Source organism: Hypanus sabinus, chromosome 31, assembly GCF_030144855.1.
Source record: "Hypanus sabinus isolate sHypSab1 chromosome 31, sHypSab1.hap1, whole genome shotgun sequence".
Taxonomy (NCBI): domain Eukaryota; kingdom Metazoa; phylum Chordata; class Chondrichthyes; order Myliobatiformes; family Dasyatidae; genus Hypanus; species Hypanus sabinus.
The window spans coordinates 35171244-35198885 of NC_082736.1; the positions used below are offsets into that span (position 1 = coordinate 35171244).

Sequence of the window (27642 nt, forward strand, 5' to 3'; positions counted from 1 at the left end):
TGATCCCCACCCTAAAACAGATCCCAGTGGTCCAAGAATGTAAATCCTTGCTTCCTGCACCAGTTCCTCAGCCACTCATTCAGATCCATTATCTCCCTGCTCCTGCCCTCTCCAGCACGAGGAACTGGAAGCAAACCAGAGATAACCACCCTGGAAGTCCTGCTTTTCAGCCTTCTTCCAAGTACTCTGAAGTCCCGCTGCAGAATGTCCTTCCTCTTCTTCCCGATGTCATTTGGGCCGACATCCACTACCACTTCCGGCTGTTCACCTTCACCCTTGAGGATTCCCTGCAATCGGTCCGTGATGTCCTGGATCCTGGCACCAGGGAGGCAACACACCATCCTTAAATCTCGCCTGTTGCCGCAGAAACCCCTTTCCGTTCCTCTTACTATGGAGTCCCCTACTACCGCGGCTGTTCCTGATGTCTGACTCCTCGGCTCTGCTTCTGCACCAATTTTGGGCTCGCAGACCTGTCCGCCTCTCGGACTGGCAGTATCTTCTGTCCTGACAGCTTCCAAGAGGGTGAACCTGTTTACGAGAGGTACATCCCCTGGGGTCTCCTGTACTTCAAGCATCCTTTCCTTCCTCATCGGCGCCCCCTTTCTCTCTTCCGGTATCCTCGGTGTAACAACCTCACTGTAGGTCCTGTCCAGAAAACCCTCGTTTTCGCGGATAAACCTGAGGTCATCCAGTTCTTTCTTCACTGCTGCAACATGCTCCTTCAAAATCTGAACCTGGACACACTTTCCACAGCTGTAACAGCCGGGGGCACCATCAGTGTCCCTGACCTCCCACATCATGCACGTAGCACAGTGAATCAGCTCAGCGGTCACGTCTTCACCCTCTACAATTGTGCCTGGCGTCGTCTCCTCGCCGAAGGCATACTACGGAGGCGAGTGCCCATGATGGAGCTGAATTTACAACCCCTCCCTGCAACTCACCTCGATTCTGTGCACCGTCTTTCCACCACCCCCCCCCCCACACCAGGCGGTGATTTAGCCCGTCAGAATGCTCTCCACGGCACATCTGTAGAAATTTGCGAGTGTTTTTTTTAATCTTTATTCAATACGAATCTCCTCGTTATTTTACACATTTTTTTTTGGCCAGTTGTGTCTTTTTTAATGCTGGATCCGGAGTCCCACAGAAAATTCCCCAATTACACAGGGAAATGGAGCCGGTTGGGTCTGCGGCTCTTCCCGATGCCTGACCCTCCCGCCCCCCTTCCCACTGGAATGAAAGGTGAAGTTGGAAGGGTTAAACTCCCCTCCCAAAGATTAGATACCTCCAAAGGGACGCGGCGCAAGGCGGGAGCGCGGCCGATCCGGAATCCTGCTCGGATTTCCCCGGATACAATGTAGCATGTCAATATCGCGTGACGTGGCCGCTCGCCATTGGCCGGCGGTGATGTCATTCCAGCAGATCCGGGTACCTCGCGCTCTCCCCCCCCCCCCTCCGTACTTTCTCTCACGGCTTCTTACCCCCCGCCCACCCCACCTCTTCGTTTTCATTTCGGTTTTTTTTTCGCGCAATTGCCCCCCTCCAGTTGAGGGCCTGGGCTGAACGGGCGCTTGCGTTCACTTCAGGAAGGAGGGGAGGCAAAAGGAAAAGGGGAGGGGAGACGGTTGTTTTTGCTAACCGCCCAATTCCCACCCACTTCCTTAATCTTGTTGCAATTTTTTTTCCCCCCAAGCAATTTAAAATTCCCTTTTTAAATCTCCCTGTGTGAATTGAATTATAAATATATTTCGTAGCCCGTAAGCCTGTTATTTGCGGAGCCGCCGAGTCCCTGGGGAGGGCGAAAAGAGGGGTTTTAATTATTTTTTTTGAAGCATTAAAACGAGTGTACAGGGATTTTTTAGGATTGGAAATGGCTGTTCCTAGGAGCGAGGCTACACCAGTGTAATCCGGAGCAGAGGAGCAGAGGGTGAGTAGACGGAGGATTTTGAAAGGAGGTTGCGGGAGAGGGAGTTCTTGTAGTTCTGGGCTCCCCGAAGACCAGCTTGGCTCTGTACCTGCTTTCATGGGCATCTCCCTCCCCCTCTCCCAGCTTCGGTAGATTTTTCTAGATGCTGTTCCCTTCTGGCCCAGCTGCCAGAGACCGTTTAATCGCAGTAATCGCTGGTGGGAGCGATTATTAAGAGACTTCACCCGCCCACCCCCACCCCCAGTCCCATTCCGGTTTCCACCGGCTGGTTTAGCGCCGGTTGGAGGAAATGGATCTTCCTCTCTCTTGCCCACTCCCCTCCTTTCCCTCTCCTCGAGAATCGACCATGGTATCTGATGTCAAAGGGTAACTCTGGGGGGTGGGGGGAGAGAGACAAAAATCCTCCCCGTTGAGTATCTGGCCCAGGAGGAGGAAAGTTGGGGGGGGGGGGGGGGGTCTCCTCTCCGGCTGCCCTGCGTTAGTGACGGCTGGGCCGGGAAACCTGTAATTTCACCCCTGTGTGTCTGTTTGAGAGAGAGAGAGAGAGACGGAGGGAGTGTGTGTATGTACCTATGATGTGCCTGTTTTAAAAATTAGCTTTGTCACACGTAATCTGCAGTGAAATGTGCTCCTTTTTGTGTCAAAGACCTGTAAGAGTTGGCGGGATGTGCTGAGGGCAGCCCGCAAGTCTCCCCCTGCGCATCTCCACGGCTGACTAACCCTGACCCGGACGTCTGGGGACTGTGGGAGGAAACAGGAGCAGCAGGAGGAAACCCACCCGGTCACGGGGTGGGGGGGGGGGGGGGGAGAGACCGTGCAGGGTCCTCACGGGCAGCGGCGGGAATCGAACCCGGACCGCTGGCCCTGGGAAGACTTGGGTTAGCCAGTGCGCTACCCCGTCGCCCCTACCCAGAGGCACACGGGAGCGTCTGCCCGTCACACTGCTGTCTCTGTCCCCTAACTCCTGGAACGAGGTATCATTGGGGCCTAAACCGTTGCTGGAGCAGGGAGGAGGCGAGGGGCGGTGACGCTTGTGGACTGCCCCCCCCCCGGCACAGCCGCAGACCGTGTTGGTCACTGATTCAAACAACGGCTGCGCTGTCCCATCATTCACTCCGGGCGATTTCTTGTTTGGTGGGTGTCTGTGAAGAGTAAGAATTTGGGGGTGTATACTGTATACACTCTCTGGTATTAAATGGGACCCGAATCCCGATCCAATATCACTGATCTCGTGAGCGTTTCGAACCCCTCAGGAAGTGAGGCTGGAGGTTCAGGGTGGTTGGGGGGGGTGCAGGTGGAATTCTGTGAAGAGGGGGGCTCGGAGACAATGCTTGGACGTGAGGATGGGAGTCTCTGAGCGGGAAATTTGGAAGAGTCAGAATTCGGTTTCGTATCACCGGCGTGTGTCGTGAAGGTTGTTAACTTTGCACAGCAGTACGTAATAATAGAGAAAAAAAGATTAATTATAGTAAGTGTCTATATTAAATCATTAAATTAAGTAGAGGAAAAAGGTAGTGTTCGTGGGTTCAACATCCGTTCAGAAATCGGATGGCAGAGGGGAAGAAGCTGTTCCTGAATCACTGAGTGTGTGTCTTCAGGCTCCTGTATCTCCTCCCTGATGGCAGAGGGGAAGAAGCTGTTCCTGAATCACTGAGTGTGTGTCTTCAGGCTCCTGTACCTCCTCCCTGATGGCAGAGGGAAAGAAGCTGTTCCTGAATCGTTGAGTGTGTGTCTTCAGGCTCCTGTACCTCCTCCCTGATGGCAGAGGGGAAGAAGCTGTTCCTGAATCGTTGAGTGTGTGTCTTCAGGCTCCTGTACCTCCTCCCTGATGGCAGAGGGGAAGAAGCTGTTCCTGAATCGTTGAGTGTGTGTCTTCAGGCTCCTGTATCTCCTCCCTGATGGCAGAGGGGAAGAAGCTGTTCCTGAATCGTTGAGTGTGTGTCTTCAGGCTCCTGTACCTCCTCCCTGATGGCAGAGAGGAAGAAGCTGTTCCTGAATCACTGAGTGTGTGTCTTCAGGCTCCTGTACCTCCTCCCTGACGGCAGAGGGGAAGAAGCTGTTCCTGAATCACTGAGTGTGTGTCTTCAGGCTCCTGTACCTCCTCCCTGATGGCAGAGGGGAAGAAGCTGTTCCTGAATCACTGAGTGTGTGTCTTCAGGCTCCTGTACCCCTTCCCTGATGGTAGCAATGAGAAGAGGGCATGTCCTGGGTGATGGGGGTCCTTAATGGTGGACACTGCCTTTTTGAGGCATTGCTGCTTGAAGATGTCCTGGGTACTACGGAGTCTGGTGCCCGTGATGGAGCTGACTGAGTTTACAACTCTCTGCAGTTTATTTTAACCCTGTACAGTAGCTCCCACCCCCCACAGACGGTGATGCAGCCAGTCTGAATGCTCCCCATGGTACATCTGGAGAAGTTTCTGTGTGTTTCTTTATAACTGCATCGATATGTTGGGACCAGGTCAGGTCCTCAGAGATCTTGACACCCAGGAACTTGAAGCTGCTCACTCTCTCCACCTCTGATCCCTCGGTGAGGACTGGCGTGTGCTCCCTCGTCTCACCCTTCCTGAAGCCCACCATCAGCTCTTCGGTCTCACTGACGCTGAGTGCCGGGTCGTTGGTGTGGCACCACTCAGCGAGCTGGGAGATCTCGCTCCCGTACGCCCTCTGGTCCTGAGACTCTGCCGGCAGTGCTGTATTAGTGTGGCACCGCTCAGCGAGCTGGGAGATCTCGCTCCCGTACGCCCTCTGGTCCTGAGACTCTGCCGGCAGTGCTGTATTAGTGTGGCACCGCTCAGCGAGCTGGGAGATCTCGCTCCCGTACGCCCTCTGGTCCTGAGACTCTGCCGGCAGTGCTGTATTAGTGTGGCACCACTCAGCGAGCTGGGAGATCGCGCTCCCGTACGCCCTCTGGTCCTGAGACTCTGCCGGCAGTGCTGTATTAATGTGGCACCACTCAGCGAGCTGGGAGATCGCGCTCCCGTACGCCCTCTGGTCCTGAGACTCTGCCGGCAGTGCTGTATTAGTGTGGCACCACTCAGCGAGCTGGGAGATCGCGCTCCCGTACGCCCTCTGGTCCTGAGACTCTGCCGGCAGTGCTGTATTAGTGTGGCACCACTCAGCGAGCTGGGAGATCGCGCTCCCGTACGCCCTCTGGTCCTGAGACTCTGCCGGCAGTGCTGTATTAGTGTGGCACCACTCAGCGAGCTGGGAGATCGCGCTCCCGTACGCCCTCTGGTCCTGAGACTCTGCCGGCAGTGCTGTATTAGTGTGGCACCACTCAGCGAGCTGGGAGATCGCGCTCCCGTACGCCCTCTGGTCCTGAGACTCTGCCGGCAGTGATGTATTGTCAGTAGGTTTACGGATGGCGTTTGAGCTGTCCCAAGCTCGAGTGGACGCATCCTGGGATGAAAGGAATAAGCCTTTGGACAAAATCCCGGTGGAGGCACAGACAATCGCAATCCCGGGTTGGCCGCTGGAGCTGGAAGCCACATCCCATTAAAACCCAGAGCTGCGAAAGACGAGCAGAGGTTGAAAGGCCTCATCCTGGGAGAAGGAGGATCTGCGAAGATGGGCTAACCCTGTGGGCAACTTGAAAGAGGACAGTATACAACCTGGAATTCTTGGTCTTCACAGACTTCCACGAAACAAAGAGGAAAAAAAACCGAGGAAAGAATGACAGGGGAACGTCAGAAAGCCCCTCCTCCTCCCCCACGTACAAGTAACAGCAAAGCATCAGCCCTCTGCCCTCTATTTCCCCAGCTTGTTCGAGCAGAAAGCACCAACGCCACCACCCACCCAGCAGTAGCAAAGCCCCCAGACACCACAGTCCATCCAAAACACTTTGACAACTCTCACTGTAAGACCATCAGAAGGAGGAGCAGATTTAGGCCATTCAGCCCATCGAGTCTGCTCCACCTTTTCATCACGGCTGATCCATTTTCCCACCCAGCCCCCAGTCTCCTGCCTTCTTGATGCCCCGACCAGTCAAGAATCTATCACCCTCTGCTTTAAGTATACCTAACGACTCGTCCTCTACAACTGCATGTAGCAACGAATTCCACAGATTCACCACCCTCTGGCTAAAGGAATTCCTCCTCAACTCCGTTGTAAAAGGACACCCCTCTATTCTGAGGCTGTGTCCTCTGATCCTAGACTCCCCAACTATAGGAAACATCCTCTCCACATCCACTCGATCTGTGTCCTCTGGTCCTAGACTCCCCCACTATAGGAAACAGCCTCTCCACATCCACTCTATCTGTGTCCTCTGGTCCTAGACTCCCCCACGACAGGAAACATCCTCTTCACATCCACTCTATCTGTGTCCTCTGGTCCTAGATTCCCCCACTATAGGGAACATCCTCTCCACATCCACTTTATCTGTGTCCTCTGGTCCTAGACTCACCCATGACAGGAAACATCCTCTTCACATCCACTCTATCTGTGTCCTCTGGTCCTAAACTCCCCCACTTTAGGAAACATCCTCTCCACATCCACTCTATCTGTGTCCTCTGGTCCTAGACCCCCCCACTATAGGAAACAGCCTCTCCACATCCACTCTATCTGTGTCCTCTGGTCCTAGACCCCCCCACTATAGGAAACATCCTCTCCACATCCACTCTATCTGTGTCCTCTGGTCCTAGACCCCCCCACTACAGGAAACAGCCTCTCCACATCCACTCTATCTGTGTCCTCTGGTCCTAGACCCCCCCACTATAGGAAACATCCTCTCCACATCCACTCTATCTGTGTCCTCTGGTCCTAGACTCCCCCACTATAGGAAACACCCTCTCCACATCCACTCTATCTGTGTCCTCTGGTCCTAGACTCCCCCTCTATAGGAAACATCCTCTCCACATCCACTCTATCTGTGTCCTCTGGTCCTAGACTCCCCCACTATAGGAAACATCCTCTCCACATCCACTCTATCTGTGTCCTCTGGTCCTAGACTCCCCCACTATAGGAAACATCCTCTCCTCATCCACTCTATCTGTGTCCTCTGGTCCTAGACTCCCCCACTACAGGAAACATCCTCTCCACATCCACTCCATCTGTGTCTTCTGGTCCTAGTCTCCCCCACTATAGGAAACATCCTCTCCTCATCCACTCTATCTGTGTCCTCTGGTCCTAGACTCCCCCACTATAGGAAACATCCTCTCCTCATCCACTCTATCTGTGTCCTTTGGTCCTAGACTCCCCCACTATAGGAAACAACCTCTCCACATCCACTCTATCTGTGTCCTCTGGTCCTAGACTCCCCCACTATAGGAAGAATCCTCTCCACATCCACTCTATCGAAGCCTTTCACCATTCGATCGATTTCAATGAGGTCACCCCTCATTCTTCAGAATTCCAGTGAGTACAGGTGCAGAGCCACTAACAAGAATGGGTGGGGTGGGGGGGAGATATCGCTCCTGCCACAGCCGGCGGGGGTGGGGGGGCAGCAGCTCGCTGTTCCGATGTTACAGTGTGCAATGTTGTTTATTTTGTTTGCCCCTCTCTGACCATCGAACGATCACCCGAGGGCAGGGGCCTCCTGTCACTTCTCTGTACCACTACCTCATGTCCCCGTTTGTGAGTGTGTGTCTTCAGGCTCCTGTCCCTCCTCCCTGATGGAAGGGAAGAAGCTGTTCCTGAATCGTTGAGTGTGTGTCTTCAGGCTCCTGTCCCTCCTCCCTGATGGAAGAGGGGAAGAAGCTGTTCCTGAATCACTGACTGTGTGTCTTCAGGCTCCTGTACCCCCTCCCTGATGGCAGAGGGGAAGAAGCTGTTCCTGAATCGTTGAGTGTGTGTCTTCAGGCTCCTGTACCCCCTCCCTGATGGCAGAGGGGAAGAAGCTGTTCCTGAATCGTTGAGTGTGTGTCTTCAGGCTCCTGTACCTCCTCCCTGATGGCAGAGGGGAAGAAGCTGTTCCTGAATCGCTGAGTGTGTGTCTTCAGGCTCCTGTACCTCCTCCCTGATGGCAGAGGGGAAGAAGCTGTTCCTGAATCGTTGAGTGTGTGTCTTCAGGCTCCTGTACCTCCTCCCTGATGGCAGAGGGGAAGAAGCTGTTCCTGAATCGCTGAGTGTGTGTCTTCAGGCTCCTGTACCTCCTCCCTGATGGCAGAGGGGAAGAAGCTGTTCCTGAATCATTGAGTGTGTGTCTTCAGGCTCCTGTACCCCCTCCCTGATGGCGGAGGGGAAGAAGCTGTTCCTGAATCATTGAGTGTGTGTCGTCAGGTACCTCCTCCCTGATGGTAGCAATGCGTAGAGGGCATGTCCCGGGTGATGGATGCTGTCTTATTGAGGCCTGGATGGAGGGTTGGGACCGTGAAAGAGCCTGCGACCCACTGCGGCTTATTTCTGATCCTGTGCATTGGAAGCACGGACAGTCACGGACCAAGAGCTGGGAAAGAGGACTTGAGCAGGTGGAGTTCTTGATGGCCAGTATGGATGGAATGGGCCGAGTGGCCTGTTGCTGGGCAGATATCCGGAGCACATGGCAAAGATCGAAAACCTGAAGTCGGCCATCTGCGCCGATTGGTAATAACACCTCCACCTTGCTGACCATCAACACTGGCACACCTCAGGGATGCGTGCTTCGCCCACTGGGAACACACACCAATCCTCGCAGAGGGACCAGAAGCGGAGAGAGTGAGCAGCTTCATGTTCCTGGGTGTCGAGATCTTTCAGGAGCTAACCCGGTCCAGCATATTGATGTCAAAGGCATGACCGTGGCCTTATTTCATCGGGAGTTTGAGGAGATTTGGTTTGTCACCAAAGACTCGCGAATTTCTATAGATGTACCGTGGAGATCATTCTGACAGGCTGCATCACCGTCTAGTATGGGGGGTGGAGTGGGGTGGGACACTGCACAGGGTCGAAATAAGCTTCAGAGAGTTGTAAACTCAGTCAGCTCCATCATGGGCACCGGCCTCCGTAGTATCCAGGACATCTTCCAGGAGCATCCGTCATTAGGGACCCCCATCACCAGGTCGTGCCCTCTTCTCATTGCTACCATCAGGGAGGACAATAGACAGCAGGTGCAGGGGTAGACCATTCAGCCCTCCTAGCCAGCACCGCCATTCACTGTGATCATGGCTGATCATACACAATCAGTATCCCGTTCCTGCCCTCTCCCCATATCCCTTGACCCCACTATCTATAAGAGCTCTATCTAACTCTCTCTTGAATGCATCCAGAGACTTGGCCTCCACTGCCTTCTGGGGCAGAGCATTCCACATATCCACCACTCTCTGGGTGAAAAAGTTTTTCCGCATCTCTGTTCTAAATGGCCTACCCCTTATTCTTAAACTGTGGCCTCTAGTTCTGGACTCACCCATCAGCGGGAACATGCTTCCTGCCTCCAGCGTGTCCAATCCATTAATAACCTTATATGTTTCAATCAGATCCCCTCTCATCCTTCTAAATTCCAGTATATACAAGCCCAGTCGCTCCAATCTTTCAACATATGACAGTCCCGCCATTCCGGGAATTAACCTTGTGAACCTACACTGCTCTCCCTCAATTGCAAGAATGTCCTTCCTCAAATTTGGAGACCAAAACTGCACACAATACTCCAGGTGGGGTCTCACCAGGGCCCTGTACAGCTGCAGAAGGACCTTTTTACTTCTATACTCAATTCCTCTTGTTATAAAGGCCAGCATGCCATTAGCTTTCTTCACTGCCTGCTGTACCTGCATGCTTGCTTTCATTGACTGATGTACAAGAACACCTAGATCTCGTTGTACTTCCCCTTTTTCTAACTTGACTCCATTCAGATAGTAATCTGCCTTCCTGTTCTTGCCACCAAAGTGGATAACCTCACATTTATCCACATTAAACTGCATCTGCCATACATTTGCCCACTCACCCAACCTGTCCAAGTCACCCTGCATTCTCATAACATCCTCCTGACATTTCACACTGCCACCCAGCTTTGTGTCCTCCTGAGGGAGGAGGTACAGGAGCCTGAAGACACACACTCTAGTCTACTTCAGTCTAGTTTTTGTACTGTGTCATGTCACACCATAGTCCTGAAAAAACATTGTCTCATTTTTACTGTGTACTGTACCAGCAGTTATGGTCGAAATGACAACAAAAGTGACGACTTGATTTGACACTGAACGATTCAGGAACAGCTTCTTCCCCTCTGCCATCAGGGAGGGGGTACAGGAGCCTGAAGACACACACTCAGTGATTCAGGAACAGCTTCTTCCCCTCTGCCATCAGGGAGGAGGTACAGGAGCCTGACGACACACACTCAGTGATTCAGGAACAGCTTCTTCCCCTCTGCCATCAGGGAGGGGGTACAGGAGCCTGAAGACACACACTCAAGGATTCAGGAACAGCTTCTTTCCCTCTGCCATCAGGGAGGAGGTACAGGAGCCTGAAGACACACACTCAATAATTCAGGAACAGCTTCTTCCCCTCTGCCATCAGGGAGGAGGGACAGGAGCCTGAAGACACACACTCAACGATTCAGGAACAGCTTCTTCCCCTCTGCCATCAGGGAGGAGGTACAGGAGCCTGAAGACACACACTCAACGATTCAGGAACAGCTTCTTCCCCTCTGCCATCAGGGAGGGGGTACAGGAGCCTGAAGACACACTCTCAACGATTCAGGAACAGCTTCTTTCCCTCTGCCATCAGGGAGGAGGTACAGGAGCCTGAAGACACACACTCAACGATTCAGGAACGGCTTCTTCCCCTCTGCCATCAAGGAGGAGGTACAGGAGCCTGAAGACACACTCTCAACGATTCAGGAACGGCTTCTTCCCCTCTGCCATCAGGGAGGAGGTACAGGAGCCTGAAGACACACACCCAGAGATTCAGGAACGGCTTCTTCCCCTCTGCCATCAAGGAGGAGGTACAGGAGCCTGAAGACACACACTCAGTGATTCAGGAACAGCTTCTTCCTCTCTGCCATCAGATTTCTGAATGGACATTGAACCCGTGAACACTACCTCACTGCTTTTTTTATTTCTATTTTTGCATTACTTAATTTAACTATTTTGAAAATGTATGTGTCTGTGTGTACACACTTTAATTCAGTTATTTTCTGTACTGTTATGTATTGCAATCTGCTGCTGTTGCAAAGTTGACAGATTTCATGACATGCCTGTGATACTAAGCTTGGTTCTGTCTCAAACAAAAACCTGCAGATGCCGTTAGTCCGAAATAAAACCAGACAACACAGAGTGGAAGTCGCAACTAAAACTGGGTGAGGCAGCATCTGTGCAGAGGGAAACTGGGTCAGTGTTTTAGGTCACAGACCCTTGAGGTTGCTCCTGATCACCTGTGGTTGAATTATTGGATTTTGTAACGGTTTTGCATAAGATACCACGCCATAAATTTTTTACCGAACACAGTAGTGATTGGTCATTACCAATGTGTGATGCCATGTGATGTCATCATTACATGCAGTGCCATATGACATCATCATTATGTGACGTGGGCGATCACGGTCTTTCCATCGCCATGATTGTTGCTGGCAATATTTTTCCACAGAAGTGGTTTCCCATTGTCGTCTTCCGGGCAGTGTCTTTACAAGACACTGGGAACTGGAGTGACAGGGTTGAGGATGAGGTAGTTGGTTTACAAACAGAGGTAATGTGTAGTGAGACCAGTAGCAAGGAGAGGCTGCTGATGTTGCAGTCAACAGGATCAGTTGCAGCATAATCGGTGGACAAAATCGAAAAGAGTGAATGTAGGGCCGAAGGTGTTAATATTTGGATGTGTGCAGTATACAGAGTCCAGGAGATGAACTTTCAGCACAGTTACAGATTGGCAGGTATGGTGTGGGCATCACTGAATCAATGATTACAGCTGGCAGCTTAATGTCCAAAGATACACATTGTATTGAAATGACAGGCAGGTGGGCAGTTGGGCATCTCTACTGTTAGTCCCGGGTGGAGACTCAGGAATACCGTCACAGTCCGATGTAGAAGGATTCTCCGTTGCTGTTTCTGTGACAGTTTTGTTTGACCGGTCACGGTCGATAGCGCTGAACCTGGACCACTCTCAGTCTGACCTCTGCCCTTCGACCCTGTTTGGTATGGGTGACCCCACCTAGAGCCAAAGCCCCGACTCCAGCCAACGTCGCCCCCGGGTCACTGAGGCACGCAAACCCTACGACAAGGTTGTGGTCCTCTCGGAGGGTATTTCATTATACCCCTTAATTAATAAAATCAGAAGTGCGTGACTTTTCAACCTTCATTCTCAGTATCCAAAGTACGCATATTACAAAAAAGTTCTGAAGTTCTGGTGGTTTGCCCAGTTGTGTTTGTTTAAAAATAAGAAATTCCTGCTGGTCGAGGTGTAAAAAAAAAGAGGGAATGTAACTCCTGGTGTGTACTAAAGGGACATCCCTCTCTTCCTGGGCTCCACAGACTCTTGGTTGAAAGCTCCTTGGCATAATGAAGGTGCTGCTCCACTCTGCGTCCGCTGATCCGAGACTAACCCACCCGGACAAGCATATCCTCTACGTCTGCTCTGTCCGGACCTTTCAATGTTCGTTAGGTTTCAGTGAGATTCTTCTCTCTCCCCCACAAAGTCCAAAGCCGTCAGACGCTCCTCACAGGTTAACCCTTTCATTACTGTGGGCCTCCTCTGGGCCCTCTCCTTTCTCAGCACGGTTCACAATGCTCCCAAGTGGGGTCTGACCAACGCTTTATAAAGCCTCAGTGTCCCACCCTTGCTTTTTATAATGCCAGCTTGCCTTCCTCACCACCGACTCCACCTTCAGGGAATCCTGCTCGAGCACTCCCAAATCCCTTGTACCTGAGACTCCCATTTAGAAAACGGTCTCTGCTTTTACTCCTTCTACCAAAGTGCATGACTGACCGTGCACTCTTTTCCACTTGCTACTTCTTCGCTCGTGCCCCCAGTTTCTCCAAGTCTTTCTGCAGACCCTCTTTGCCCTCGACGCCACCTGCCCCTCCGCCTACCTCTGTATCGTCCGCATGCTTGGCCAAAAAGCCATCAACTCCGTCATCCAAATCATTGACGTATAACGTGAAAAGAAGCGGCCCCAACTCCGACTCCCGCAGAACACCGCTGGTGTTACGTGGGAGGTTCAGAGGGGAACTCGGGGTGTCCCAGGGAGAGTTCTGGTACTTCCAGGGAGCATGTTGATGCTTATGGGGGGGGGGCCTGGGAGCATTTCGGTGCTTACAGGGGTCCCAGGGAGAGTTCCAGGGGGCCCCAGGAAGGGTGTCGGTGCTTACAGGGGGTACTGGTATTGCTGAATGTCCCTTCTCTCCTGTGCCACACTGCAGGTGGGACCGCGATGGGGGCCTTCCTGGACCGCCCGAAGACGGATAAGCTGAACGAGCACGGGGAGGGGAACGGGCTGCGCTATGGACTGTGCAGTATGCAGGGCTGGCGCGTGGACATGGAGGACGCCCACTCGGCCATGCCCGAGCTGGGGGACCGGCTGAAGAACTGGTCCTTCTTTGCTATCTACGACGGGCACGCGGGCTCGGGCGTGGCCCGCTACTGTGCCCAGCACCTCCTGCACCACATCACCGGCAGCCGAGAGTTCACAGGTGGGAGATGGTGACCACCCTCCCCCCCCCCCCCCCCCCCGTGGCCCTGCTCTCCCCTCGTCCCGCTCCCCTCGTCCCGCTCCCCTCGTCCCGCTCCCCTCGTCCCGCTCCCCTCCCATCCGCTCCCCTCATCTCTCTCCCCTCGTCCCTCTCCCCTCCCGTTCGCTCTCCTCGTCCCTCTCCCCTCCCGTTCGCTCCCCTCGTCCCTCTCCCCTCCCGTCCGCTCCCGTCGTCCCGCTCCCCTTGTCCCTCTCCCCTCCCGTTCGCTCCCCTCGTCCCTCTCCCCTCCCGCCTCCCGTCCGCTCCCCTCGACCCTCCAAAACGCCTCCTGCGATCTCAGACTCCCCCTGCCTCGAGCCCCCCAGCCCACCTGCCGTTAAACAGCAGACCCCTGCGCTGGTCAGATCTCCCCGAGTGGACCCGCGAGGGCGTTGGGCGAGGTTGCTTTTCGCCTCCCTCCTCCCTGGGTCTCTGCTCTCTCCCCTCAAGGGCCTCGGCCCCCTCACCGTACGCATATACAAGCAAACGAGATCATGTTCCTCCGGAGCGCGAACCGAAATATTTCCACAAATAAGTTTCTGAACTTTAAATGGAAAACGCGTGTAACGGGCAGGGCGGATGAGCGATAAGCAGCTGACTCCCCCAGTGACGAGAACTCCGCTGATCTTCCCCCCCCCCCCCCCAGGGCTGCTGGAAGGGCGTCTGGACACGCCGGCGGCCGTGGAGACCGTGCGCCGCGCCATCCGGAACGGCTTCCTGAACATCGACGAGCGGATGCGGAGCGACTCGGCGCTGGCCGACAACGACATGGACCGCAGCGGCTCCACGGCCGTGGCCTTGCTGGTCTCGCCCACGCACGTCTACCTCATCAACTGCGGGGACTCGCGGGGCGTGCTCCAGCGGGGCAGCTCCGTGCACTTCTGCACCGAGGATCACAAGCCCTGCAACCCCCGCGAGAGGGAGCGCATCCAGCGGGCCGGGGGCAGCGTCATGGTGCAGCGCGTCAACGGCTCGCTGGCCGTCTCCCGCGCCCTGGGCGACTACGACTACAAGTGCGTGGACGGCAAGGGCCCCACCGAGCAGCTGGTGTCGCCCGAGCCGGAGGTGATGGTGATCGAGCGCTCGCCGCAGGACGAGTTCGCCGTGCTGGCCTGCGACGGCATCTGGGACGTCATGACCAACGAGGAGCTGTGCGCCTTCGTCCGGTCCCGGCTCGAGATCACCGAGGACCTGGAGCTCATCTGTAACATGGTGGCCGACACCTGCCTGTACAAGGTGAGGAGTGGGTCTCCGCGGGCGGCCCGGGGTTCGATCCCCACCGCTGCCTGGGAGCAGCTTACACGCTCTCCCCGGGACCGCGTAGGGTTCCCTCCGGGGGCTCCGGTTTCCTCCCACATTCCAAGGGGTGTGCGTCACTGGCGCCGGAACCGCGGCCACACTTGTGGGCTGCCCCCCCCCCCCCAGTGTATACCCCCTCTGTGGGTCATTGGTGCGAAACTACACCTTTCACTGCTCCTGACCCGTGTCCCTCTCAACCGGGGTCGGCAGACCCCTCGGTTCATGGTTTTGGTCCGTGGCATAAAGAAAAGTTCGGGAACTCCTGCTCTAAACTTCTCCTATCCATGTACCTGTCCAAATAGTCACCGGTTTTTAATGCTTATCAAATGTCGTATTGGTCTCAACCACTTCCTCTGGCAGTTTCACGTATGAAACTTTGACAAAATTCGTTAGTTAAAAGTCTGTCTCAAGCCTGATCGACTCATCGGGCTGGTGCTGATGCCAGTTTCCGTGGCGTGAAGCGACTGAGAGTACGAGAACCCCCCTCCAGGGTAGTGCCATAGATAGTGCCACTATCACCGGGTTAACCCCCAGCATTTTGCCAGGACCCATTCTCAGCTGGGTGGACAGGGCCAATGTGTGGTTAAGTGCCTTGCTCAAGGTCACAACACGCTGCCTCGGCTGGGGCTCGAACTCACCACCTTCAGGTCACTAGTCCAACGCCTTAACCACTTGGCCACGCGCCACGATAGACGAGCAGGGGAGGGTGCAGAGACTGGCTGCGTCACGCCCTGGTACGGAAACACCAACGCCCTTAAATGGAAAACCCGACACAAAGTCGTGGATTCGGCCGAGTCCATCCCGGGTAAAGCCCTCCCCACCACTGAGCACACCAACATGGAGCATTGACACAGGAAAGCAGCATCCATCGTCAGGGACACCAGGCCAGGCTCTCTTCTCACTGCTGCCATCAGGTATAAGGTACAGGAGCCTCGGGACTCGCACCACCAGGTTCAGGAACAGTTATTACCCCTCAACCATCAGGTAGAAGGTACAGGAGCCTCAGGTCCCACACCACCAGGTTCAGGAACAGTTATTACCCCTCAACCATCAGGTAGAAGGTACAGGAGCCTCAGGACTCACACCACCAGGTTCAGGAACAGTTATTACCCCTCAGCCATCAGGTAGAAGGTACAGGAGCCTCAGGTCCCACACCACCAGGTTCAGGAACAGTTATTACCCCTCAACCATCAGGCTCCTGAACAAAAGGGGGTAACGACACTCACTTGCCCATCCATTGAGATGCTCCCACAACCAGTGATCTCACTTTAAGGACTCTTTATCTCACGCTCTCGTTATTTATTGATATTTATTTATATTTGCGTTTGCACAGCTTGTTGTCTTCCCTCTGGTTGATCGTTCATTGATCCTGTTATCGTAACAATAGATTGGTTGAGTATTCCTGCAGGAAAATGAATCTCCGTGTTGTATATGGTGACAAATATGTAAAATCACACAAACTCTTCTCCCTCCTGCCGTCTGGGAAAAGGCTCCGAAGCATTCGGGCTCTCACGACCAGACCATGTAACATTTTCTTCCCCCAAGCTATCAGACTCCTCAATACCCAGAGCCTGGGCTGACACCTTACTGCCCTATTGTCCTGCTTATTATTTATTGTAATGCCTGAGGTGTTTTTGTGCACTTTATGCAGTCCTGGGTAGGTCTGTAGTCCAGTGTAGCTTTCTCTGTGTTGTTTTTACGTAGTTCAGTCTATCTCTGTACTGTGTCGTGTAACACCATGGTCCTGAAAAACGTTGTCGTTTTCACTGTGGGCTGTGTTCATTCCACCGAGATGCAACACTGAGCGTCATAGGAAGTCATTCCTACCTGTGGCCATCAAACTTTACAACTCGGCCCTCGGAGTGTCAGACACCCCGTGCCAATAGGCTGGTCCTGGACTTATTTCCACTTGGCACGATTAACTTATTATTCTTTAATTATTTATGGTTTTATATCGCTATATTTCTACTCTATTCTTGGTTGGTGAAGCTGTAACGAAATCCAATTTCCTTCGGGATCAAAGAAGTATGTCTGTCTGTCTGTCTACTATACTAGCAGTTATGGTCCAAATGACAGTACACGTGACTTGACTTGATTTATTTTGGCCTTTCAACCCTCTGGGTGGAATAGTCGCCCCTTGGGTTCCTATTAAATCTCTCCCCTCTCACTTCAAACCTGTACCCTTTATTTTCTGATTCTCTAAACCAGGGGAAAACATTCTGTGCAGACATTGTATCTGTGTCCCTCATGTTTCTACAAACCTCTATAAGGTCATCCCTCAGTCTGCTAAACCCTATCTGTGTCCCTCATGCTTGTACACATCTGTAAGCTCACCCCTAAGTCTCCTACACCGTATCTGTGTCCCTCATGCTTGTACACACATCTGTAAGCTCACCCCTAAGTCTCCTACACCCTATCTGTGTCCCTCATAGTTCTACACACCTCTATAAGGTCACCCCTCAATCTCCTACACCCTCTCTGTGTCCCTCATGCTTGTACACACCTCTGTAAGCTCACCCCTCAGTCTCCTACACACTATCTGTGTCCCTCATCGTTCTACACACCTCTATACGGTCACCCCTCATCTTCTACACCCTATCTGTGTCCCTCATCGTTCTACACACCTCTATAAGTTCACCCCTCATCTTCTACACCCTATCTGTGTCCCTCATCGTTCTACATACCTCTATAAGGTCACCCCTCATCTCCTACACCCTCTCTGTGTCCCTCATTGTTCTACACACTCTGTAAGCTCACCCCTCAGTCTCCTACACACAATGTGTTCCTCATGAATCTACACACCTCTATAAGTTCACCCCTCATCCCCTACACCCTATCTGTGTCCCTCATCGTTCTACACACCTCTATAATGTCACCCCGCATCTCCTAAACCCTATCTGTGTCCCTCATGGTTCTAAACTCCTCTTTAAGGTCACCCCTCAGTCTCCTACACCCTATCTGTGTCCCTCATGGTTCTACACACCTCTTACAAGGTCAACACTCATCTCGTACACCCCATCTGTGTCACTCATGGTTCTACACACCTCTGTAAGTAGACTCCTCAGTCTCCTACTCACAATCTGTGTCCCGCATAGTTCTACACACCTCTACAAGGTCACCCCTCATCTCCGACACCCTATCCGTGTCCCTCATGGTTCTACACACCTCTATAAGGTCACCCCTCATCCCCTACACCCTATCTGTGTCCCTCATCGTTCCACACACCTCTATAATGTCACCCCGCATCTCCTAAACCCTATCTGTGTCCCTCATGGTTCTAAACTCCTCTTTAAGGTCACCCCTCAGTCTCCTAAACCCTTCGTCGTTCATGTTTCTACAAACCTCTATAAGGTCACCCCTCAGTCTCCTACACCCTATCTGTGTCCCTCATGGTTCTACACACCTCAACAAGGTCAACACTCATCTCGTACACCCCATCTGTGTCACTCATGGTTCTACACACCTCTGTAAGTTGACTCCTCAGTCTCCTACTCACAATCTGTGTCCCTCATGTTTCTACACACCTCCATAAAGTCACCCCTCAGTCTCCTACACACTATCTGTGTCCCTCATGGTTCTACACACCTCTGTAAGCTCACACCTCAGACTCCTGCACCCTATCTGTGTCCCTCATAGTTCTACAGATCTCTATAAGCTCACCACTCTATCTCCTACACCCTATCTGTTTCCCTCTTGGTTCTACAGACCTCTATAAGGTCACCCCTCATCTCCTACACCCTATCTGTGTCCCTCATGGTTCTACACACCTCTATAAGTTCACCCCTCATCTTCTACACCCTATCTGTGTCCCTCATGGTTCTACGCACCTGTATAATGTCACCCTTCAGTGTCCTACACCATATCTGTGTCCCTCATCGTTCGACATACCTCTATAAGGTCACCCCTGATCTCCTACACACTATCTGTGTCCCTCATGGTTCGACAAACCAATATAAGGTCACCCCTTAGTCTCCTACACACTATCTGTGTCCCTCATGGTTGTACACACCTCTATCAGCTCAGCCCTCATCTCCTTCACACTATCTGTATCCCTCAATAGTTCCACACCTCTGTAAGGTCACCCCTCAGTCTCCTACACCCTATCTGTGTCCCTCATCGTTCTACATACCTCTATAAAGTCACCCCTGATCTCCTACACCCTATCTGTGTCTCTCATGGTTCTACACACCTCTATAAGTTCACCCCTCATCTTCTACACCCTATCTGTGTCCCTCATTGTTCTACACACTCTGTAAGCTCACCCCTCAGTCTCCTACACACAATGTGTCCCTCATGGATCTACACACCTCTATAAGTTCACCCCTCATCCCCTGCACCCTATCTGTTTCCCTCATCGTTCCACACACCTCTATAAGGTCACCTCTCAGTCTGCTACACACTATCTGTGTTCCTCATGGTTCTATACACCTCTGTAAGTTCACCCCTCAGTCTCCTACACCCTATCTGTGTCCCTCATCGTTCCACACACCTCTATAATGTCACCCCGCATCTTCTAAACCCTATCTGTGTCCCTCATAGTTCTAAACTCCTCTTTAAGGTCACCCCTCAGTCTCCTAAACCCTTCGTCGTTCATGTTTCTACAAACCTCTATAAGGTCACCCCTCAGTCTCCTACACCCTATCTGTGTCCCTCATGGTTCTACACACCTCAACAAGGTCAACACTCATCTCGTACACCCCATCTGTGTCACTCATGGTTCTACACACCTCTGTAAGTTGACTCCTCAGTCTCCTACTCACAATCTGTGTCCCGCATAGTTCTACACACCTCTACAAGGTCACCCCTCATCTCCGACACCCTATCCGTGTCCCTCATGGTTCTACACATCTCTATAAGGTCACCCCTCAATCTCCTACAAACTATCTGTGTCCCTCATGTTTCTACACACCTCCATAAAGTCACCCCTCAGTCTCCTACACCCTATCTGTAACCCTCATGGTTCTACACACCTCTATAAGCTCACACCTCAGTCTCCTACACACTATCTGTGTCCCTCATGGTTCTACACACCTCTGTAAGCTCACACCTCAGACTCCTGCACCCTATCTGTGTCCCTCATAGTTCTACAGATCTCTATAAGCTCACCACTCTATCTCCTACACACTATCTGTGTCCCTCATGGTTCTACACACCTCTATAAGGTCACCCCTCAGTCTCCTACACCCTATCTGTGTCTCTCATGGTTCTAAACACCTCTATAAGTTGACCTCTCATCTTCTACACCCTATCTGTGTCCCTCATCGTTCTACATACCTCTATAAGGTCAGCCCTGATCTCCTACACCCTCTCTGTGTCCCTCTTGGTTCTACACACCTCTATAAGTTCACCCCTCATCTCATACACCCTAGCTGTGTCCCTCATTGTTCTACACACTCTGTAAGCTCACCCCTCAGTCTCCTACACACAATGTGTCCCTCATGGATCCACACACCTCTATAAGTTCACCCCTCATCCCCTACACACTATCTGTGTCCCTCATCGTTCCACACACCTCTATAAGGTCACCCCTCATCCCCTACACCCTATCTGTGTCCCTCATGGTTCTACACACCTCTATAAGCTCAGCCCTCAGTCTCCTACACCCTATCTGTGTCATTCATCGTTCCACACACCTCTATAAGGTCACCCCTCAGTCTGCTACACACTATCTGTGTCCCACATGGTTATACACACCTCTATAAGGTCACCCCTCATCTCCTTCACACTATCTGTATCCCTCAATAGTTCCACACCTCTGTAAGGTCACCCCTCAGTCTCCTACACCCTATCTGTGTCCCTCATCGTTCTACATACCTCTATAAGGTCACCCCTGATCTCCTACACCCTCTCTGTGTCCCTCTTGGTTCTACACACCTCTATAAGTTCACCCCTCATCTCATACACCCTAGCTGTGTCCCTCATTGTTCTACACACTCTGTAAGCTCACCCCTCAGTCTCCTACACACTATCTATGTCCCACATGGTTATACACACCTCTATAAGGTCACCCCTCATCTCCTTCACACTATCTGTATCCCTCAATAGTTCCACACCTCTGTAAGGTCACCCCTCATCTCCGACACCCTATCCGTGTCCCTCATGGTTCTACACACCTCTATAAGGTCACCCCTCAATCTCCTACACACTATCTGTGTCCCTCATAGTTCTACACACCTCTATAAGGTCACCCCTCAGTCTCCTACACCCTATCTGTGTCCCTCATGGTTCTACACACCTCTATAAGTTCACCCCTCATCTTCTACACCCTTTCTGTGTCCCTCATCATTCCACACACCTCTATAAGGTCACCCCTCAGTATGCTACACACTATCTGTGTCCCTGATGGTTCTAAACACCTCTATATGGTCTCCCCTCAGTCTCCTACACCCTATCTGTGTCCCTCATGGTTCTAAACACCTCTATATGGTCACCCCTCAGTCTCCTACACCCAATCTGTGTCCCTGATGGTTCTAAACACCTCTATATGGTCTCCCCTCAGTCTCCTACACCCTATCTGTGTCCCTCATGGTTCTACACACCCCTATAAGCTCACACCTCAGTGTCCTACACCCTAGATGTTTCCCTCATGGTTGCACACACCTCAATGTCACCCCTCAGTCTCCTACAACTTGTCTGTGTCCCTTATTGTTCTACACACCTCTATAAGGTCACCCCTCATCTCCTACACCCTATCTGTGTCCCTCATGGTTCTGAACACCTCTCTGAGGTCACCCCTCGGTTACCTACACCCTGTCTTGTCCCTCATCGCTCTACACACCTCTATAAGTTCACCGCTCAGTCACCTAGACCCTGTCTGTGTCCCTCATGGGTCTACACACCTCTATAAGGTCACCCCTCAGTCTCCTACACCCTATCTGTGTCCCTCATGGTTCTACACACCTCTATAAGGTCACCCCTCAGTCTCCTACACCCTATCTGTGTCCCACATGTTTTGACACACCTCTATAAGGTCACCCCTCATCTTCTACACCCTATCTCTGTCCCTCATGGTTCTACACACCTCTATAAGCTCAGCCCTCAGTACCCTGCACCCTATCTGTGTCCCTCATGGTTGTATACACCTCTGTAAGTTCACCCCTCAGTCTCCTACACACAATCTGTGTCCCTCATAATTCTACACACCTCCATAATGTCACCCCGCATCTCCTACACCCTGTCTTGTCCCTCATGGCTCTACACACCTCTATAAGTTCACCGCTCAGTCACCTAGACCCTGTCTGTGTCCCTCATGGGTCTACACACCTCTATAAGGTCACCCCTCAGTCTCCTGCACCCTATCTGTCTCCCTCCTGGTTGTACATACCTCTATAAGGTCACCCCTGATCTCCTACACCCTATCTGTGTCCCTCATAGTTCTACACACCTCTATAAGGTCACCCCTCAGTCTACTACACACTATCTGTGTCCCTCATGGTTTTACACACCTCTATAAGTTCACACCTCAGACTCCTGCACCCTATTTCTGTCCCTCATGGTTCTACAAACCCCTATAAGGTCATCCCTCAGTCTACTACACCGTATCTGTGTACCTCATGGTTCTACAAACCAATATAAGGTCACCCCTCATCTCCTACACCCTATCTGTGTCCCTCATGGTTCTACACACCTCTATAAGGTCACCCCTCAGTGTCCTACACCCTAGATGTTTCCCTCATGGTTGCACACACCTCAATGTCACCCCTCAGTCTCCTACAACTTGTCTGTGTCCCTTATTGTTCTACCCACCTCTATAAGGTCACTCCTCAGTATCCTACACCCTATCTGTGTCCCCCATGGTTCTGAACACCTCTCTGAGGTCACCCCTCGGACTCCTACAACCTGTCTTGTCCCTCATGGCTCTACACACCTCTATAAGGTCACCCCTCAGTCTCCTGCACCCTATCTGTCTCCCTCCTGTTTCTACACTCCTCTATAAGGTCACCCCTCATCTCCTACACCCTATCTGTGTCCCTCATGGTTCTACAAATCTCTATAAGATCACCCCTCATCTTCTGCACACTATCTGTGTCCCTCATGGTTCTACAAATCTCTATAAGATCACCCCTCATCTTCTGCACCCTATCTGTGTCCCTCATGGTTCTACACACCTCTCTATGGTCTCCCCTCAGTCTCCTACACCCTATCTGTGTCCCTCATGGTTGTATACACCTCCATAATGTCACCCCTCAGTCTCCTACACCCTATCTCTGTACCTCATGGTTCTACAAACCAATAAAAGGTCGCCCCTCAGTCTCGTACACCCCATCTGTATCCCTCATGGTTCTACACACCTCTGTAAGTTCACCCGAGTGTCCTACACACAATCTGTGTCCCTCATGGTTCTACACACCTCTATAACCTCACACCTCAGTCTCCTACACCCTATCTGTGTCCCTCATGGTTGTACACACCTCTATAAGGACACCCCTCAATCTCCTACACCCTCTCTGTGTCCCTCTTGGTACTACACACCTCTATAAGGTCACCCCTCATCTCCTACACACTATCTGTGTCCCTCATGGTTCTACACACCTCTATAAACTCACACCTCAGTCTCCTACACCCTATCTGTAACCCTCATCGTTCTAGACACATTATAAGCTCACACTTCAGTCTCCTACACCCTATCTGTGTCCCACATGTTTTGACACACCTCTATAAGGTCACCCCTCAGTCTCCTATACACTATCTGTGTCCCTCATGGTTCTACACACCCCTATAAGCTCACACCTCAGTATCCTACACCCTAGATGTTTCCCTCATGGTTGCACACACCTCTATGTCACCCCTCAGTCTCCTACAACTTGTCTGTGTCCCTTATTGTTCTACCCACCTCTATAAGGTCACCCCTCAGTCTCCTGCACCCTATCTGTCTCCCTCCTGGTTCTACACTCTATAAGGTCACCCCTCATCTTCTGCACACTATCTGTGTCCCTCATGGTTCTACACACCTCTATAACGTCACCCCTCAGTCTCCTACACCCTATCTGTGTCCCTCATGGTTCTACAAACCTCTATGAGCTCAGCCCTCAGTCCCCTGCACCCTATCTGTGTCCCTCATAGTTCTACACACCTCTATAAGGTCACCCCTCAGTCTCCTACACACTATCTGTGTCCCACATGGTTCTACACACCTCTATAAGGTCACCCCTCAGTCTACTACACACTATCTGTGTCCCTCATGGTTTTACACACCTCTGTAAGCTCACACCTCAGACTCCTGCACCCTATTTCTGTGTCTCATGGTTCTACAAACCACTATAAGGTCATCCCTCAGTCTACTACACCGTATCTGTGTACCTCATGGTTCTAAAAACCAATATAATGTCACTCCTCAGTCTCCTACACCCTCTCTGTGTCCCTCATGGTTCTACACACATCTGTAAGCTCACACCTCATCTCCTACACACTATCTGTGTCCCTCATGGGTCTACACACCTCTATACGGTCACCCCTCAGTATCCTACACCCAATCTCTGTCCCTGATGGTTCTAAACACCTCTATATGGTCTCCCCTCAGTCTCCTACACCCTATCTGTGTCCCTCATGGTTCTACACACCGCTATAAGGACACCCCTCAGTCTCCTACACCCTCTCTGTGTCCCTCATGGTTGTATACACCTCTGTAAGTTCACCCCTCAGTCTCCTATACACTATCTGTGTCCCTCATGGTTCTACACACCCCTATAAGCTCACACCTCAGTATCCTACACCCTAGATGTTTCCCTCATGGTTGCACACACCTCTATGTCACCCCTCAGTCTCCTACAACTTGTCTGTGTCCCTTATTGTTCTACCCACCTCTATAAGGTCACCCCTCAGTCTCCTGCACCCTATCTGTCTCCCTCCTGGTTCTACACTCTATAAGGTCACCCCTCATCTTCTGCACACTATCTGTGTCCCTCATGGTTCTACACACCTCTATAACGTCACCCCTCAGTCTCCTACACCCTATCTGTGTCCCTCATGGTTCTACAAACCTCTATGAGCTCAGCCCTCAGTCCCCTGCACCCTATCTGTGTCCCTCATAGTTCTACACACCTCTATAAGGTCACCCCTCAGTCTCCTACACACTATCTGTGTCCCACATGGTTCTACACACCTCTATAAGGTCACCCATCAGTCTACTACACACTATCTGTGTCCCTCATGGTTTTACACACCTCTGTAAGCTCACACCTCAGACTCCTGCACCCTATTTCTGTGTCTCATGGTTCTACAAACCACTATAAGGTCATCCCTCAGTCTACTACACCGTATCTGTGTACCTCATGGTTCTAAAAACCAATATAATGTCACTCCTCAGTCTCCTACACCCTCTCTGTGTCCCTCATGGTTCTACACACATCTGTAAGCTCACACCTCATCTCCTACACACTATCTGTGTCCCTCATGGGTCTACACACCTCTATACGGTCACCCCTCAGTATCCTACACCCAATCTCTGTCCCTGATGGTTCTAAACACCTCTATATGGTCTCCCCTCAGTCTCCTACACCCTATCTGTGTCCCTCATGGTTTTACACACCTCTATAACCTCACACCTCAGTCTCCTACACCCTATCTGTGTCCCTCATGGTTCTACACACCGCTATAAGGACACCCCTCAGTCTCCTACACCCTCTCTGTGTCCCTCATGGTTGTATACACCTCTGTAAGTTCACCCCTCAGTCTCCTATACACTATCTGTGTCCCTCATGGTTCTACACACCCCTATAAGCTCACACCTCAGTATCCTACACCCTAGATGTTTCCCTCATGGTTGCACACACCTCTATGTCACCCCTCAGTCTCCTACAACTTGTCTGTGTCCCTTATTGTTCTACCCACCTCTATAAGGTCACCCCTCAGTCTCCTGCACCCTATCTGTCTCCCTCCTGGTTCTACACTCTATAAGGTCACCCCTCATCTTCTGCACACTATCTGTGTCCCTCATGGTTCTACACACCTCTATAACGTCACCCCTCAGTCTCCTACACCCTATCTGTGTCCCTCATGGTTCTACAAACCTCTATGAGCTCAGCCCTCAGTCCCCTGCACCCTATCTGTGTCCCTCATAGTTCTACACACCTCTATAAGGTCACCCCACAGTCTCCTACACACTATCTGTGTCCCACATGGTTCTACACACCTCTATAAGGTCACCCCTCAGTCTACTCCACACTATCTGTGTCCCTCATGGTTTTACACACCTCTATAAGTTCACACCTCAGACTCCTGCACCCTATTTCTGTCCCTCATGGTTCTACAAACCACTATAAGGTCATCCCTCAGTCTACTACACCGTATCTGTGTACCTCATGGTTCTAAAAACCAATATAATGTCACTCCTCAGTCTCCTACACCCTCTCTGTGTCCCTCATGGTTCTACACACATCTGTAAGCTCACACCTCATCTCCTACACACTATCTGTGTCCCTCATGGGTCTACACACCTCTATACGGTCACCCCTCAGTATCCTACACCCAATCTCTGTCCCTGATGGTTCTAAACACCTCTATATGGTCTCCCCTCAGTCTCCTACACCCTATCTGTGTCCCTCATGGTTTTACACACCTCTGTAAGTTCACCCGTGTCCTACACACAATCTGTGTCCCTCATAGTTCTACACACCTCTATAAGCTCACACCTCAGTCTCCTACACCCTCTCTGTGTCCCTGATGGTTCTAAACACCTCTATAAGGTCACCCCTCATCTCCTACACCCTATCTGTGTCCCTGATGGTTCTAAACACCTCTATAAGGTCACCCCTCATCTCCTACACCCTATCTGTGTCCCTGATGGTTCTAAACACCTCTATATGGACTCCCCTCAGTCTCCTACACCCTATCTGTGTCCCTCATTGTTTTACACACCTCTATAAGTTCACCGGAGTGTCCTACACACAATCTGTGTCCCTCATGGTTGTACACACCTCTATAAGCTCAGCCCTCAGTCCCCTGCACCCTATCTGTGTCCCTCATGGTTCTACACACCTCTATAAGTTCACCCCTCATCCCCTACACACTATCTGTGTCCCTCATGGTTCTACAAACCTCTATACGGTCACCCCTCAGTCTCCTACACCCAATCTGTGTCCCTGATGGTTCTAAACACCTCTATATGGTCTCCCCTCAGTCTCCTACACCCTATCTGTGTCCCTCATGGTTGTATACACCTCTGTAAGTTCACACCTCAGTCTCCTACACCCTATCTGTGTCCCTCATGGTTCTACACACCGCTATAAGGACACCCCTCAGTCTCCTACACCCTCTCTGTGTCCCTCATGGTTGCATACACCTCTATAAGCTCAGCCTTCAGTACCCTGCACCCTATCTGTGTACCTCATGGTTCTACAAACCAATATAAGGTCACCCCTCATCTCCTACACCCTATCTGTGTCCCTCATGGTTCTACACACCTCTATAAGCTCACACCTCAGTGTCCTACACCCTAGATGTTTCCCTCATGGTTGCACACACCTCAATGTCACCCCTCAGTCTCCTACAACTTGTCTGTGTCCCTTATTGTTCTACCCACCTCTATAAGGTCACTCCTCAGTATCCTACACCCTATCTGTGTCCCTCATGGTTCTGAACACCTCTCTGAGGTCACCCCTCGGACTCCTACAACCTGTCTTGTCCCTCATGGCTCTACACACCTCTATAAGGTCACCCCTCAGTCTCCTGCACCCTATCTGTCTCCCTCCTGTTTCTACACTCCTCTATAAGGTCACCCCTCATCTCCTACACCCTATCTGTGTCCCTCATGGTTCTACAAATCTCTATAAGATCACCCCTCATCTTCTGCACACTATCTGTGTCCCTCATGGTTCTATACACCGCTATAAGGTCACCCCTCAGTCTCCTACAC

At 51.8% G+C, this 27642-nt stretch overlaps 1 pseudogene; it reads left to right on the forward strand.

Moving 5' to 3' along the window:
* Window positions 1–1482: 1482 nt before the first annotated feature.
* The window catches only part of LOC132384079 (protein phosphatase 1B-like), a 67910-nt pseudogene continuing 41750 nt past the window's right edge, over window positions 1483–27642 (forward strand).